A 19,224-nucleotide genomic window follows, 5' to 3' on the forward strand; every position below is an offset into this window, starting at 1 on the left:
TTTATTTTTATCTTTTAATATTTTATTTTATAAGTTATTTATCTATTTATTTTATTTCTATTTATTTATTTATATTCATTCATTTACTTATATTTAATTATTTATTTTTTTCCTTGACTAATTAATGATCCTTTTAGGGACTTTCTTGTAATATAATATATTGACCAATTCAAATAATTGATTAAATATTTATTAATATAATTTTGAATTTTTTATTTATTAACTTTTTATAATATAACATATTGACAATTTCAAATAAAGGATTATATATTTATTTTTTTATATTAATATATTGACCTACTCTCTTATCAAACATTCTATTTTTTTAATTAAAGTACTTTATTCTCCTAACAGCTATCTCTATAACTGGATGCATCTCTTCTGTTTAAACAAGTTAATAGAATTATTTTTTCACCTTTTTCCTGAGGATGAAGCACATTAGATGGTTTCAAACGTCAATCAACAACATGAAATATGATTAATTTGAAAGTCATTTTCAAATCTATCATCATTGTCTATCAAGGCATATATCCCACCCAGGTATTCATAGGGTATGTCCTTTTAGGATAATTCGTATCTTGGAATAACACATCCTCAAGGAATTTCCTCTTCAACTACTCTTACCTATTGGATTCCCTACCACATCCTCAAAGAGTATCAGATTATTACCCAATCCTCCATTTTTTCTTCACAACATGAAGACAAAAATGATGTGTCTATCTCTCCTCATGGTCTTCACTAAGAATTATGGTTGTTAGTCCTGGTCTAGTGCATGACACATGAAGTAGAGAACCATATCTTTGACTCCCTCTTAACCATGGAGGATCAACTCATTCCTATAAAAGGAATATACCAAGCTCCCTCTTAACTAGGGACTTGTTCCCAATATCGGCTCTTCAGTGGAGATCATGGTATTATCAGTTGCTTTTAGAGCTCCTCTTTTCGATGTCATGAACTTCATCTTATTCATTATGGAGCCTTCATCTTCTATTTCTTCTTCGTAGGGCATCGACCATCCATCACTTCCCTTCAACGAACCGTAGGGTTGAACCAATGGGCACGTAATCCTTCTCATAGTGATATTCATGTCCACGACTGCCTTCTCCTTTGTACAACTACATTTTCCAAGTCATGCCTCTTTCAATATCTTCTTATCCAATCTCATGAGTACTAGTTGCAAGTGACATCTACAAATCTCTTTGAGAAACCTTGTTTCAACCCAACTAGATGATTTCAAAAATCAAAGTGAACATCAAATCAAAATTACCTTTTATGATGGCATTTCATCGTGACATCTTTCTTCTTGCAATATCAACATCCTGCACATTCATAAGCACATCTCCAATACATCCAATGTTAAGGCTCTCCTTCCTTTACATACTTTATTTGTAGGTTTTAACCCTGTACAGAAATTACCTACAAAGGAATTCTCAAAAACATAAAATATACAATGGTGAGAACATAAAACAAATATAGGCAATGATTCTCCCCTGGATCCCAAAACCAAGACTACTAGATTTATTTTTCATTATATTCCTTTCAATGTTACAATATATATATATATACATTGCAAAGCATTCATAAAACCCAATCCATTTAACCCTGTATTAGAACATAAATGTAGCTCCCTTGACAATATATACAAAATACTATGGGCAAAAAACCATCATGCCCAAAACCATGTGGAAAACCCATTGACGAAATCATAGGTAGGTACGCCCACCTAATATAAGATCCAAAAAAAATTCTCGCGGCATTGCCCTGAACCATGTAGGGGGGATACTTCCCCCTACAAACCCCCTGAAAGTGGGGGTTTCATCCCCCATTGACCCCCTATTGCACCTGTACAAAAAACAAAGAGGAATGCCCCCCCCCCCCCCTTGTAACCCCCCTACGTGTGTGACTAGTCGTGGAAAGAATATAACACACACCCAACATTCTCGCACTTGTTGTTCTATTTTCCACACAAGGGGTCACAGGAGAGCTTAGTCATTGGTCCAACCCTACAATGCCCATTATTTCTCTACACCAAGAAAAATTCCTAGTACTCACAGACTTTGACAATGCATCTGCAACATTCTTCAAAGTGTCCACCTTTACCAGCAACACTTTTTTTTCCTAAACCATATCCCTCACAAACTGATACTAAAAATCATTGTACTTTGTATTTGAATGATAAAAAGAATTCTTTGCTAAGAAAATTGCACTTTGGTTTTCATAGTCTATCCTTATAACTCGTTATACCAACCCCATACTTGAACACAATCTCTGCAATAAAATTGCTTCCTTTCTTACATGAGTGGCTTCCATGTATTCAACCTCTGTAGTTGAAATAACCACTACAAGTCATCTTTTACTTATCCAACTAACTTCTCCTCCAAATAGGTTAAACACATACCCACTTGTAGATCTTCTCTGATCTAGATCTCCAACCCATTCTGCATCAACAAAGCCACAAATGTCGAAAACTATGTCCATGAAAATACCTAAAAACCTGCTTCATTGTTTTCCAATGCTCCTTTCCTGGTTTTGACATAAACCTTCTCAATAGTCCCACTACATGTGCAATGTCTAGTTTAGTAAAAACCATTATGTACATCAAGCTACCAACTGCACTTTCATATGGAACACGAGACATGTCCTCTTCCGCTTCACGTGTCTTGGGAGACTATTCAATAGATAACTTTACACCTACAGGAATAGGAACCTTCATCTATTTATTATCCTGCATATTAAACCTCTGCAGAATTTTCTCAACATACTTCCTCTGATTTAACTAGAACTTCCTCTTTTCCCGATCTTATTTAATTTCCATGACCAAAATATAGTTTGCAACACCAAGATACTTCATGCCGAGTTTGGAGTACAATTGGATATTCAACTCTTAGCTTATCTTATCTTATTTTATGTGACTATAGTTGCATCTTTCATGAACTCTTCTTCCTTTCTTCACATATTGTTCCCGAGGAACTTCATAGTTCATCCATCTTTTCAGCCTCCTCATATTCCATATGAGGTCATACTATGTTGATTTCATCTTGTCAATATGTGAACTAGTTCAAGGTATATTCCTTCCTCCATTTTTCTAAAGGAAGATATCCTTCTTTGATCATGCTCATGAGATAGAGCATTCAAATATGTCATCTACAAATTATATGATGACATGACTTAATCTATACATGCATACCTCTTTTGTCCTTTGGTCATCTAGACTTCCTTTAGAAACTTCCTTTCCTTTCTTGAAAGTACTTCAACCATTTTACACCCCTATGTCATCATCCTTCTAAAAGAAGGATCCCACATAAGGTGGAATGTATACCATTAGCAAGAAACTTTCTTCTTCCAATTAGAAGTGAACCTTCTAATGAAGATTCCTAGAGGATCTTGATTATCCTCTTCTTGCAAATGCTCTTTTCTATTACTGATGTATGATAATTTCTTTCTATGCTAGATGAATTTCTTTCAACCATATATACATTACTATTTTGGTATGAGCTACTATAATCATGACCTCTACAACCATGTACACTTTTACTTCAGCTATCCTTTGATGTCATGAGCTCTTTCTTTGCTTCATTCATATGCTTCTAATATGATGACATATTCTACTAAGATGCATACTATCATACCTATAGTGCTTCTTATCTTGATAGCCATGCTAGAGTATTTTGAACTCCTACTTCTCCTTGCTATGTACCTGAGAGATCTTAATAATAAAGATCTATCCCTTCCTTATTGGATTTATTTTCTTTAAGTACTTCTTCAGTAATATGGGATTCAACCCTTTCTTCATTTTCTTGTTTTCCTTCTTGATTTTAGGACAATCTCTCTTGAAAATCCCATATTTATGACATCCATAACATTGGATATTTGACATATCGATTTTTTTTTTAGGACCAAACTTTCCTTTTTTCCTAGACATGGAAGCAAATGCTTGAACTTGTTCATTTGACCCCACACCACTTTTGACTTCAACCTTGTTTCTTCAATCTTACATAATGACCAAATTTCACTGATTGGGGTGGATTCCTTCTTTCCATAGATACTTGATACAAAGTTGCCCCATTCATGAGGTAGTGCATTGAGCACAAGAGTGGTCATTTTTTTGTCGTACATTATTTCCCCTAACTCTTGTAGTTTGTCTTTTATTTGTGACACCCTCATAAGATATGAGGCTATCCATTCTTCCTTTGATAAATTGATTTTGTATAGATCGTATCTTAAAGATATAACTTCTCCTGTAGTGCTTACGAAGAACGATTCTACCAACTTATCATATATTTCTTTTGATTTCTCCAATTTTGCAACATATGGGTGGAGGGAATACTTAATTGATTCAATAAGGATTCTTTGAGCCCTTATTTACCCTTTCATATATTTTGATAGAGCTTGAGCTTATTATTGTGGTCGTTTGATGATTGAACCCTTAAAATTGTCCAATAACTTCATTCTCTATGAGAATCGAATCTATCCTCTTCTTCCATGCAAGGAAGTTTGATGACTCAACAAGTTTGTTTCTATCCTTACAGAATGAAGTCATTTTGAGAGTAGATTTAGACATAGATATAAATATATTTACTTTTCAAGTGAATATGCTCCTTTAATGATGATATCTTAACCTTGAATATTTCTTGATTTTGATGATGATGATTTCTTCCTTGAACATGACAATACTTCTTTTTTCTAGAGAGGTTTTTCTTTAAATAGGTTAGAGACGTGACCCTTGCTTCAACGAGAGGGAGATCACCCTAATTCCTTTCATAATGATGGAAATTTTCCAAATGTGTAGTCCTTGTTTCTTTTGGAGGTGGGGTCCTTCTTGAAAGTAGATTCTTTGTGGTCTTCTTGTTGTTGTTTCTTCTATATGGTATGATCGTTGTCATGAGATGCGTAGTCTCCCTTTATGATCCTTATTTTTCTCGACCCTTATGTATCCCTTCTTGATGGTTCGATGTACTCTTTGATGCTTTTACCTTTATTGATATTCCTTTTCATGGTCCTTACAAGTTTCCTTTCCTTGTCTTGTCACCTTAGCTCTGACACCGTGTCAAGAAATCTAGGGCAGCTAGATTAGGTGATTTCTCTTACTTTGATAACTTCTTGTGATATGGTTTTAAACTTAACTTGATTAGCTTACTCTTTCACTTATTATTATTGTGTTCTTATCATCAAAAAACTACCAAACCATAAATAAAAATGAGACAAGAGGACAAAGGATATAGGTTATCATCCAGGGCCAAAACTATCTTCTTGAGAGGAAAACCCACAATAACTTTTCTATTCTTATAGAAATTCAAAAAACAAATTATAAGACCTATGACCCTTGAATAAAACTCCTCTAAGACCAATTCAAACTTTGCCTCTTCTGTCCAAGTCAAACCAAGTCAACCTTGCTTTGATGCTACTGCAATTTCTTCTTCAACCTCAACTTCAGACTTGCAACCTTGGACTACAATTTTGACCTGTAGTCTTTGGCTCCTGTAGTAGAAACCCTAGCTAGCACGTGTGAGAGAATTATGGTGATTTTTTCCTCCTATCCCCTTCGCTTGAGACTACTTATTCTCCTTACCAATTTAGTTTTCAAGGGATACCTATTTTGATCCAAAACTTGGCTCTCTCTAACAACTACAATCTGAACTTGTTTCACCTTAATGTACCCTAGTTCTCCTTCACACGTGTGAGAATTATGGCCCAAAATAGTTCCCAAAAATAAAATTCTTATTCGTTAGAATCTTATTCTTCTTTTTTTATTTAGGGCTCCTTCTCATCACTTGATCGAACTTGTTGTGAACTTCTTGGATTATTTCTAAATCTAGCCGAATTCCCTCTTATATATAGGCTTCTTGAGAGCCTCATTAGGCATAAATCTCACCTATAGGAGATTGACTTCACTAATTGATAAGCCGACTTGTTGCTTACAAGTCGAAAAGGCCTTAGAGGTTCTTTGAATCTAATTTTGACTTAAGTAAATTTTCTTTATGATATATAACATGCCCAAAAGGGTCTTTCATACATGAAAATGAATCTTATGACTTTTTGACTCAAAGACAAGCCCAAGAAGCACTCAATGGGTGATGGTCCTATAAATTAAATAACCTTGAGCATGAAACCCATGCCTCAAGATAAAATCAACGTTGAAGGGAACGAAAAACCCTAGCGGAGCTCTAAAGGTCAGTGAAAATGGAGGTTATGAGGCAGTATTGAACTGCACCTTGTTGTACCTCTGAGATAGTAGTAGGTCAAGCTACCAATGCCAGAGCATCTAAAATAATTGTTTTGGGGGTTTTTGGTTTTAATTCTAGAAGAGCAATGAAAGAAGACAAATGTAGGATTGAAGTAATTAATCCTTTGGGTTATATTAATACTTTAGCAGAGGGCTGGTATAAAGCATTACACGTGATATAGATCAAAATAGTGGTGAGTAGAAGACAGAAAAAAATATGATTATCAGAGTTTCGAGACTGTAAAACTGAACAATCATAAGTTGGAAAACCTTTTGAACTACGTTCCAAAGGTTCAAGGAAGTATATTTAATGCTTACACAAGATGCTGATGATTTATTGATTAGATGGGATTAGCTACACAAACAGTTGCATTAATCCAATCTCTTAATAGATGATCACTTCAGGAGCTTATAGGAATCAACTCAAACTCTAATTGTTCCTACCTAGATATCTCTGCAAGTCATAAGCATATGAAGAAAACACATAATGATTGCAAACTGGAAAAACTTACTGGATAACACAAAAATGTGTAAAACCAGATTTAGAATCCTCTCCTCTGTATTAAGGTTCCAGAAAGATTGATTACATCAAGTGTCTGCAAAAGCTTCCTTCAAAGGTGGCTTCGAGGTTCAAAGTAGTATAAACAGTCAAAGACTTTTACAAGCAGTGAGCTATGAATCTTGAACTCCGAACCATTTACAACTCTAGAAAAGAGTTATTTATACAATAATGAAATTTAGGAAAAGATCCTAAAACAGATTAAGATTTTTTTAGGAAAAGAAAGATCTTCATGGCAAGAAGATAGGGGCAGTTTTTTGAGCTACTTCTTGTTGTCCCCTTTATTCAAGTTGTGCTGGCTTTTTGTCTGATATTTTTCCCTTTATGCTAATCGATTATTGGTATCCTTCAGGCTGGCAGATTGCTTCAGTTAAATCTTTTATCTGAATTTATTTAAACTCTGTAACTCTCTTTTAACCATGCTCAATAGATTTGACTATGCATTTTAGTTTTACTGCGTTTTTCACAGTAAATATTCATATTTATCTTCAAACTATTACGCAGTCTTTTTGTTTATAAACCTGGAATAACCGTCTTCATACCTGCAAAAGATAGAAACTTTTAAGAAAAACATTGTGACTAAGGGTCTTTAATGGCTCTGTCGAGCTTGAAAGGCTATCAGAAGAAGTCTTGGGCGTATCGGAGGGAAAATGATGGCTTAAATGGCTGTAGAGGCATAGTGGAGGCTGCACTATGTAAAACAGGCAAACAAAGAAAATGGTGCTTTTTGTTTAAATGGAGAAAAAGTTAATTTTTAAACTATCTTGCAAAGGTGGAGTGAAATAGCAGCGCAGAGGATTAATCATGGTGGGAATGGCCTTAATCTAGGTTAAAACGTGATTAGCAGTTAAATGAAGGTTTCAGGTCATTTCCACATTGAAATCGAGAAAACGATTTAACACAGAAAACCTTTACAAAACGCATATGGGCAGACTTGAATATATATAAATTGGAGTAGATAATGATATCGGGTCCGGGCCTTATTCGCATATCGCAATCGCAGTATCGTGGGGGGAAGCACCTCGTAAAGGCATATAATAATGGGCGGATGTGTTATGGTAATAAGTTGTAATATATGCAGCATCAAGTTTGTGTCTGTCGCACGTTGCATATCGTAATGGCGGAGGGGAAAACATTTCATGAGAGACTTGAGATAAGGAGCAAACACGATTATGGCGATGTGCTATGGTATATATTTTGTCACATCTGGGCTTCCATATCGCAGTCAGGAATCACAATAGGCAGAGAGTTATGCTTTGGTAGGGAATTATGATGGAAGTGGATGTGAAATGCAATAAAACATATATATATTTGCCTCAGGTTCAGGTCTATCATATATCGCATATCACAATGCGGGGGTGTATGCATGTTTAAAGGGTTCTGGTCCTGCCAATATTGCAATGCAATATTATAATGAAATACATAGTTTTAAAAAAAAACTAAGGGTTTTCAGGATATATAATGAAGGAGCTATATTATACAGGAAAAGGGGAATTCTAAGGGTTTAATACATTATGTTAATGTTAATATGGAATATAGTGGAAAAGAGGAGTAACACTAAGTATTATGTTTTTCATGGGTTTTTTCTTTCATATACGCATAATACTAAGGGTAAAACATCTTTTGTGGGTTTTTCATGTAAAAAGGGATTTTATATGGTAAAAAGGGAATTTATATGGTAAAAAGGGATTTTTCATAGTAAAAAAGGGATTTTACACGGTGTTTTTACTTTTCCTAGGTAAAAAGGGTTTTTACCATAGGAAAAGGTATTTTTAATGGAAATGAATGATTATGAACTGAATGAAGGTAGGAAGGGGAAATTAGTGAATATAGGAATGAATAGGGATGAATGGGAAGTTAATTACTTGATGTTATAGACATTCATTTGCCTTGTGTAATTGCCTCATGAGCATAGAAGCATGATAAATGTTCATTTTGTCCAATCAACCATTAAACTTCTGCAATCTTTCTCTACTTACCTTTTGCTTATCCTATCATTCATTCCTTCACTTAATGGATGCATTTAAGCTAGCAAACCCTTATCCTTTCTTCTTATTCAACAAAAAAAGACTATCTAAATCTACCCTTATAACCTCCAAGGGCTCAGATTAAACAAATGAGTACCTTATTATTCTCTACTTAACTACTGATCTCCCAATATTAGATAGTTTGGATAGATCTTTATCCTCTAACTATAGCATCAAATTTAAAGCATGAAGTAGTCAAGATTGAATAATTTGATTGTCATGGGTTGTGGCATTTAAAAAACAAGCTACACATAACCATTATTTTGCAGAAAAAGAGTAGTGGCATTTAGACTTAACCACTTTCAGAGTTTATTTGTTTTATTTCTACCTAACATTTTCTTTTTCCTTGATTTTTTAGAGCAACTATCATAACATTTTCTTTGATATGGACATCATCATCATATATATATATATATATATATATATATATATATATATATATATATATATATATATATATATATATTAAACTAACATTTTATTTATTATTGTATGTCCATATCCTCACTTAACAATTTTTTAAATATTCTATCTAATCAAAACCAAAAAATGCTACAACACACCTAACGGTCTCGGTTAACCTCCATGGCTTTCCTCACTCCGTCGTGCATGCCACGGGATCCCTCGCGTTCCATTACTGTGGTCATCCCGCATTCCACACAGACTGTAACCTACATTGACCTACTCCTTGTCGATTAGTCATGGACCTGGACACCATTGATTATTCCGAGGACCCCAATTCCAACAAGGAAATTTGGACTCGCCATCGTGCTATGTGAGGTTCCGGTTCCTTTGGCTCATCCCTGCACCCTCTTTCTATCCCAAACACTGCACTGGACTGACAAAGGCCATTTGTGACCCACCCACTACCCTCTGTCAATCTTGAAGATGCCTCCGGCTTGGACTAACCTCTATACAAAGTCGAAGTTTATTGCAACACGCACTTTCTAGCGTAACCAGCAATGTGACTCGTTCCGATATTGGTGGCGTGACCATGGTGTGAATAGAACTGCACCAGATCCTATATACCATAAGTCATATTGTAGAAAACATTGTGATTTATGCTTCGAACAGAATATTGGAGAATGTTTTCACCCCATTTATAAAACTGTCAAAGAAATGACAGTTAGAGAATGTTCGCCATTCTATGAAGAAAACTATTCACTCAAAGAGTACATGAAAGAATATCTAGAGTGGTTAGTTTTAACCAAAGTTAAACATCAAATTGTTTTGGGTAAACCTATGATCGTTCGCAAGATATTCACCAAAGCCTTGGATGAATTATTGTACAAAAGGAATATATTCTAAGAACTTACTGTGTTCTGACGGTTCAAATGGGCTTTCCATAAAATGCATCCATAGTTTAATATTTTCCATTGCATTTCATCACTAAGGATAGCACGAAACAAATCATCAAACTTTAATGTAATAGATCTCTTAGGAACATTCTTATATGATTAGTCTACAAAATCCAACGTTGATGGTTTAGATGGTTGTAAATTTATAGGAAAGTGTGGTAGTTGAGGAATTATTATCCATTTATCAATCTCAGCCTCAGATACACCCTTGATGGGAGGATGGGTTGAGGGGGTAAGAGGTGAAATATCCAAGGTAGGATTAGACTCGATTCGAAGTTCTTATCCAAGGTAAATGGTTGAAAAAACTAATGGAATCTTCTATAAGAGGAAGCTTAGGGTTTATTTTTAATTTCCTGAATTTATACAATCAACTCATCCCCAACAAGGGACAACGTGTTGTTCATCAGCGCTGGTGCAGAACTTAGAAACCTATTGCTGAACATAGATCCCTAAATGGTCATGCTACGTTGGGCCTTAAAAGCATTGATTTGAGGCAGTTGGACATAGAAACTCATGGATTTTGGAGAGTCATACATGGGGATTTTTGTATGGATGATGAAAAGGTGTTCATGGATAATTCGGTTTGCGGTATTGACAAGATGTGACAAAATGGCCAGTAAAAAATTCCCCCGTAAAGCACAAAGTTAGAAACATCGACTAATGACTAAAGTGATTTATCTTGTGACAAGTTAACATTAAGAAGAACTGGTGGAGATCATCATCGGTTACAATACATTTACATCATGACATCTTTTAACGCATACCCATTCTCAACACATAAGTTAACATCACATGTAAAATCATCAAGAAGACATGTCCACTAAGGAAAAAGTGTGAATCTATTATTATATGACTATATGGTCATAGCCATCATGTTTCATAGTTTTGCATTGATCCTAAAACTACAACCAAGTTTGATGTAACTAGACCTGAGGACTTCTATCTCATTCACTAAGTCATTCAATGTACGAGTCTAACCATGTGAATAAAGGAGTTAGAGTCAAACATGGTAGACACCATATAATTACCATCCAATGATGCAATTCATTAAGAGATGTGATAGAAACCACCATTAATGTTAATAATTCTCAAGGTACTGTAGTACAATTCATATGGTGTGAATGAATGAGTTTAACGCGAACACCACACATAATTTTTTAGTCTAAGGCCAATGATGAAAACTTATCCTATCAAGGGTTTCCCATCTTGGAGTTGGTTATGGGCTTTTGTGCTTGTCTCTCATGCATTTATGGTTCATGTTCTTTCTCAGTTACAGTCATGTGATAATGTTTTATGTGATTTCTTAAGGAAATGGATGTAATTAAAATCAAGCTAACATGCAGTAACTATTCTCATCACGTATGTAGTTGGAGTGAGAGATAGCATAGGAAATATGTTCCTCTCACCTCCAATTTTCAGTAGCCCTTGAAGTTTCATAGTGACATGATTTTGCATAAGAAAATTTGAGTATAAGAGTCTAGTTGTAATTTATATGTCAAAATAATAGGCCTAGTATTCACAAGGTTCTTATACTTCGAAAAATAGTAAGGAGTATTACTAGAATTGTTGTAATACCACTGTAAGAATGAAATACTAAACCTTCCTCACTAGAACCTCAAGGAAAAACTTTTTTTTGGATTTCAAGTGGATATGCTCTAAAATAATTCAACGTGTGAAGAAGTAATAGTCCTATTACCATATAAGATTTGTTGCATACATGCAAGTGTATTAAAGACTCTAGGGGCTCTATCTACATACATTTCTTGACAACTATTTGACATCTACATGAGTCATGGCTATAAAATGAGGAGACTTCACGCTTGTCTAAGTTTCAAGAGTGACTTTAGCTCAAACAAATCTCACTTTCAAAATTCCAATCCATTCCTATATGGGGATTTTCAAAAAGATTACAAACCTAGGTATAGAAGCTCTTATGTAGGAGTTTGAGGACTCATTCAATCACATTCTTCTACCCTAGAATAGAACTAAGTGTAGTGAGAATTTCACTTGAATCAATCTCAATGGACACCAAAATTTATGAGGACTCTATTCTCTTGAATATGAAAATATTTTTTCATTTAACAAATATATATTTATACATGAATGTTCATCTAAAATTGTTTTAATAATCAAAATAATTTTAGCTAATCATATATAACATAAAATTCTCACATTGGATTATTTTTAAAACCAAACCTATATTACTTTATATCCTTAAAATTTACTATTTCAAAAAATAAAGTAACATTTTATTATATCTCTAAAACAAATTAATTAAAATAAATCAAAACTTTTAAAAGAAAACATAAACAAAGAATAATAATAATGGAAATCACAAATTATTTTGAATGAATTCTTTACTCAACATAGTTATATCACAATGCATAACAACATTATAATAAAAAAATAATTTAAAATAAAACCTAAACAGAAAATAATAATAATATAAATTACATATTATTTTGAATCAATGCTTAACTCAACATGATTACATATTAGTAAATAACAATAAATATAATTATCTAAACATCCAAACATTAACATGCTTTATATATTTTCTCATAATAAAAATTAAAATACCTGTATGAAATATCAGTCTCAATGAGTTTAAAAAACACACATATATGAAGAAGGTTCAAACCAACCGCATACAACAAAATAAGGTAGACTATAGTCCATTCCTAAATTCACTTGTGTGTACCGATCCAGCACTCCGTTCAGCTAAGCATTGGAACCATCCCCAAACATAGAAACTAATCTTTCTTTGCGGATTTTCACATAAGAGACTTGTGAATGTAAGGGATCACACCTCCACTTGAGATGGTACCTTTGATCAAGGTATCAAGTTCTTCATCTCCTCTGATGGCCAGCTGTAGATGCCTTGGGGTGATATGTTTCACCTTGAGATCTTTAGTAGCATTTCCTGCCAATTCTAAAATCTCTGCAGTAACATACTCCAGAGTGGCTGCAGCATATACGGCTGCAGTAGCTCCCACCCTTTGATTTTGAGATGCTTGCGACTTCAACTGACGGTGGATCCGTCCCACTGGGAACTGCAATAAGAAAAACATTTCAATCCACATATCACAGGAGCCCTTTGTGTGAGTATTTGAATTGTGACAAAGCTTCAAAGAAGATATTTCTCTCAAGGAAAAATGTTGCTAGCATTAATTCATTAGAATCAAGATTTAGACTTGAAAGTTTAAAGAAAATAAATGGATAGAAATGCAAGCCAAAAAATGAAAACAGCTTGAACAGACTTCAAATATTAGAGGAATTTTTCACACAATGCTTCATAGTATTTGAAAAATGATATAGCTTCATTGATGATGTTTTTTTTTCATTAAAAAAAAATAAAAATCAATGGAATTGTTATAAATCTGTTTCTCTATATTAAAAATTGGGTTAGTTTGTATTATGGTTTATTGTTATTGGAGTACACTAACATCAGGAAACTAATTCAACAGTTTAGTGTATGTATTAATCGATACACATTGTACATAACTGATTGACATCATATAATTTACATTTGATTTAGTTCCCATTTAGTGTGTTCTACATTGGCAAAAGGTAGTTCATCTACCCTTTTGATTGAAATGAGTCACCAATTTTGTGGTTAGCTAAAGCTAGTTTGCATAGATGGCAAGCAGATGTGATCCTGTAGCAAAATTTTTCTTAAGAATGTCTATGGGTTGAAGGAATGGTATGGACATGAAGATAATGTAATTTGGTAGGTGCATTGGAAAATTAATGTGGCCCCAAACACTGGATAACTTAAGTTGAATCAAGATTTTGATAGTCAAATTTGTAGAAAAATGGCAAATGCAAATGCAAGTAAAAGAACTAAAAACATGCTCCACAAATTAAGAGAGGCCACTATTTTAGAGGTAGAAGGTGTACATGATCAATACATGGACAGCAAGGTATAGCATGTCTAAGTAGGACAGTTGCAAGCATGAGGACAATGGGACAGTAATGAAACTGGTGGAGCAAGAAAATAGGACAACTGCAAGCATGATGACAATGGGGCAACAATGAAGCTTGTTGCAGCAAGAAGATAGGACAGCTGCAAGCATGATGACACATTGGACAGCTGCAAGCATGCTGAAGCATGGACAGTAACAACATGGTTAAGCATGTACAGCACCAGCATAGTGCTACAAGTAAATTGGGACAGCAGTATAGTACTTGGTCTAGCAAGTACACAAAAGTAGCAATGGTGTAGCAACCACATGGGTAGGACATTGCCAAACAATGCGACAGTAGTGCAACATGGCATGGTGCAGCACCCTCAGGTGCATCATGATGACAAGAACCAGCTTGTCTTCAATTGATCTTATTATTTATGCTCTTATTTAGACAAGTCAAAGTATGATCTAGGCTCTTTGGCTTCTATTGTAAATCTACTATCTCTCTATCTATCCACTAATCTATTGAAGAACATATAAGAAGAATAAGAAAAATTGATTGTCCCTCTCCACATCTTGTGTCCTCTTGTCTTGGATTGTCTTCTGCTATTTATGTTTATGTTCTATGTCCACTTTAATTTAAGGCTGATGTGATTGCTAATCTTGAAAATATATTGAGCTAACTCTGAAAATTGAATTAAATTGCTCTAAACATAGAACATACATAAACTTAACACTATTGCAATGAGAACAAAATTTAGCAAGGATGATTGACTAGCATTTGATTGAACATTGTATAGGAGGCTTGTGTTCTTTTACAAACTATTCCCTTTAACAAGCACACCCTTCTTGCTTCAAGATACATTATCTTTTTAATCTAAGCTTTGATACTATTAGCACTCTATATTTTTGGAGGCTCAAGAGGAAAATTGGAGAGGTAACCACAAACCTCCTCTACCATAAGGAGGGCTCTCTTTATGTGAATTTTCAATAACATTCTTAGGGTTTAGGTTAGTTATGAACATCAAAAGCTAGGTTTTAAAATTGTGGTTGGGTGATGAAGGAGAGGTCCATTGGGCATGGATTCATAAAAAATTTTAGCAATCAATCACAAATATATAGAGCATCTTAAAAGAGGGCCAAGTAGGAAAATTCTTTGATCTTACAAAGTTGTTGTGGTAAGGATGATATGAATAAGAATGATGATGTATTAAATACAAAAGGTTGCAAAGATGAATTTTATATTTAATTTCAAAAGGCAAACATTTATATTTATTAAAAAGGCAGATAAAAAATAGTATGACTAAATTATACTCAAAATCTTCTTGTAAACAAATAACATGGTGCATCCATGTACAAACTAGAAGGAAAGACAAATTTACAATTAGAGAGACATCATCATTTATCTTCAGCAAGAATCTTGAAATAAACTGCCTTTGTATGATTGAATTGATTACTTCAATTGAGCTCCACAACTTACAATCAAATGAATGATGTTCTCTTTTTTGGGCAATCAATCCTTTCCACTTTTTTTACAAAATGTTTATAGTATATCTCAAAAGTATTTAGACTTGAAATAAAATTTATTACAAAAATAATATCTACTAAAATGATCTAGATATTTCAAAAACAAAACTAAATAGTATCAATTATGGATTGATTTAGATGTTTTTCACAACCTTCTAAGATTTTTGTTGATGATTTTAGCTATAATTTTCCTCTTATGTTCAATGCTCCTCATATTTAGGATTTTCTTTCCCTTTTTTTTGTCACTCAACTAGAATTCTACTTGATTTACTCATGAGCTCCAATATTTTATCCCATATGTTTTCTCTACGAATAAGGAAGCCTACCATGCTTCTAAATCTTTCATCCACTTATGTATATGTTTCAAAAGCTAGTTTATTAAGAAATATGTGATGAATATCATGCTAGATAAAAATTTCATGTTGTAAACCTTCAATTACAGCTTATCTGCTTATTATCCCTCTTAATCTAGCAAATTTAGATCTATCCCTAGCTACACTACATAGGTTATCATCCTAAGTTTCTAATGGAATAAATTTTCCATTAGAAGCTCTTAAAGGTGGAAACCCTTTCTCGTGCAATAGACTAAGTATTCTGTATTCTCTTGTAATTATTCCAGCTTATCGTTGGTTTTTTGAGTTCAACACCTTGATGGTTTTGTGTGTTTCTGTTGGCCTGTGTTCAATCTCAACTTTTGTTTGTTCAATTGTTGTCTTATCATCCTCTACCAAATTTTCTTGTTGAAATATAATTTTAAAGAATTAGAATAATTCAGCGATATTGGCATTAATATTATACTGCATGTTTTGCTTATCTTCCACCAATATTATATTTGCTAATAATCATTGGTCTTCATACTTTTCAAGATGTTGATTGAGCTTTTTTTTATACACTTCTAATATATATGCATTGTGAGCTTTAATTTTATTGTCTTCAAATATTTTCAATGCTGCTAACAATATTTTATTTTCTTTGTTGGTCAATGATAAATCTGTGATTTTTTAATGTACTTTTGGCTTCTATTCAATGTTGCTAACAATATTTTATTTTCTTCTGTTGTCAATAATAAATCTTTGAGGGCTTTCACTAATTTTTCAGAGGAATTTGCAGTGGTTGACTCTGTTCTTTCTGTTGAGATTGTTGTCATTATTTGATTTTCTAATGTACTTGTGGCTTTTATTCAATGCTGCTAACAATATTTTATTCTATTTGTTGGTCAATGATAAATCTATGAGGGATTTCACTAATTTTTCAGAGGAATTTGGAGTGGTTGACTCTATTATTTCTATTGAGGTTGTTGTCATTGTTTGATTTTCTAATGTACTTCTGGCTTCTAATGTTCCTTTTCTTTCACTGTTGAGGTTGTTGTCATTGTTTGATTTGCTAATGTACTAGTGGCTTCTAATTGTTCCTTTTATTTCAAAGGTATCTCCATATCTGCCTTAATATTATCAATTTGAACATTTTGTTCAACTATCAACTTGAAAAAAAATATTTCTGTACTTGGAGCTCAGTAATTTATTTGGTGATGAGTGGGTGCTTTATAGTTACAATCTTGAGTTTTTTTTGTTTTGTATCATTTCCTCAGCTGCTTTAATGTGAGTAGGATCATATCTTAGTTTAATCAATAAATCTTCAAGAGCTTTAGTTCTGGCGTCTTTGGCCAAGGATGACATTCTTTCCATCTTAAGAAGTGAATAAATATTGTATGCTTCTATGACTGAACTTGTTAATGTTGAATAAGTCATCTCACCATCTTGTTTTATGCAAGTCAATCTAATCAATTGCATGAACATTCTAGGTGTCAAAAGCAAAGACACATGTTTTGTAAGATTCCCCACTTTCACCCACTAGAACTATAGGTTCCAAGAAAGATAATTGGAAATGTCTCTTCTATGTGTCAAATGAAGACAACAGTGTATGTTGGGTAGTAGAATACAGTTTCCAGAATTCTAAATAAGTTGTGATCTTCAATGCTTCATTATTCCTCTTAATCTCTGTGTACCTAAAAAAATATTTTTCTACTTAGAAAGGATATAGTTTTCTAGTGTGAACCCTTTTCTGTGAGGATTCCTCTTGAGTGTTTTTTTCTTTCTTCTCTTGAAAACTAAAAAGTCTGCAACTTGAGATCTCTGTAGGAGACATACCTTCGCTTGACCTCTTAGTTTTTTTTTGATATAGGAGTTTGTAGGGATGTCTCACTCACAATTTGCTCTTCAACCTAATGGAGTGTATTATGTTTCCAGTCTTGATTTGCATATTGCTTTATTTATGGTATAGGTGTATGTACATAAGGTGGGGTCCTCTCCTCCACACTTAATTTTGAAGTTATCCCTAAAGGATCATAAGACCATGTGAAACCCAATTTTAATTTCATTTGCTTCAGTAAAACATATTCCTCCTTTGTTTTTGTTGTGCTATTGAGGAAGAAAGGGAAAATCTATGCCTTCAGCTTAAAATGTGCATTTTTCTACCTTGATACGAAATGCATGTCATCCATATTCATCATTTTTCTCATGTATTTTAAGGCAATGATTTTTCTTGGTAGAAAAAGGGCAATGATTCTTTTTGGCAGAAAAACTAGTAACCTGTAAGCATGGAGTTCAAATCCATATGTCCTAAGTTCTATATAGTTTTGGTAAAGACATCAGTGTCCAACCTTGGGTTACCCTGTAAAATGTAAAACTCTCTTGATTTATGTTGAAATCCTTGGATAACATTTGTTAAAATTGACAACTAAAGCCAAACTCCTTGCAAATGAACTTAGCTCTTACAGGAATCTCTCATTCAATTGTAAAGTTGATATTATATATATTTCAATTCAAAAAATTACCAACATAGGAAAAATCAGAAGAAATTACATTTTTATGAACACATCAAAAGACCCAAAATGCTATAATCATGTAAAGTAACTATTCAATGCAAAAGCAATATTGGAAAACAGACCAGAATAACATTTATGTTGAAACCCTTGGATATCAACTAAAAGCAAACTCCTTGGAAATGAAACTAGCTCTTATAAGGATATCTGGTTCAATAGTAAAGTTCCCCTACAATATATATATTTCAATTCGAAACGGTTACCAACATAAACGTTGGAAAACAGACTATTCAACGTAACTAACGTTTCAATGCAATATAAATCTGGGAAACACTAAACCTGTAGGCCAGCACGAGCGGAGCGAGAAACCGGATTTTTCCTCTCATTTTTATCGTTAGCGGCAGCGGTGGATTTCCCGTTCCGTGAGAGCTTCCCACCTTGGCCGAATTTATTGCCTTTCACTTGCGGTAGGCCCTTGGCACCTTTGCCAATTTGATTCTCTCCAACAACCATCGTGCCTGGTATATAATTCTGGATACTCTAATCGAGTAGATCTCTCTTATAGACCTGAAGATGGCGTCTTCTTCCCAGATCCTCCTCTCACGCACCTAGACAAGAAGAACCCACTTTACATGTCAATAAATTTCGGCTGTCCAGAAAGCATGGATTATTCAGCTAAAAAACAGCTAAATAGAGCAGTGCAAAAGTGCAGGAGGACTATTTGTATTTGAGCATCAAAGGCAGTTAATGGAAGACATGACCTAGTTGATAATAAGTACTTGATGATGCCGAAGTCCGTAT

General features: G+C 33.8%; 1 pseudogene; it reads right to left on the bottom strand.

Annotated features, from left to right (window-relative positions):
• Window positions 1-12,920: 12,920 nt before the first annotated feature.
• Window positions 12,921-18,936, bottom strand: LOC149164324 (putative histone H2A variant 1; annotated as a pseudogene).
• Window positions 18,937-19,224: the final 288 nt, after the last annotated feature.

The sequence above is a fragment of the Pinus tabuliformis genome, chromosome 5_1 (genome assembly GCF_031772625.1).
Source record: "Pinus tabuliformis cultivar Carrire ecotype Pingquan chromosome 5_1, CPIR1, whole genome shotgun sequence".
In the NCBI taxonomy this organism is placed as follows: Eukaryota; Viridiplantae; Streptophyta; class Pinopsida; order Pinales; family Pinaceae; genus Pinus; species Pinus tabuliformis.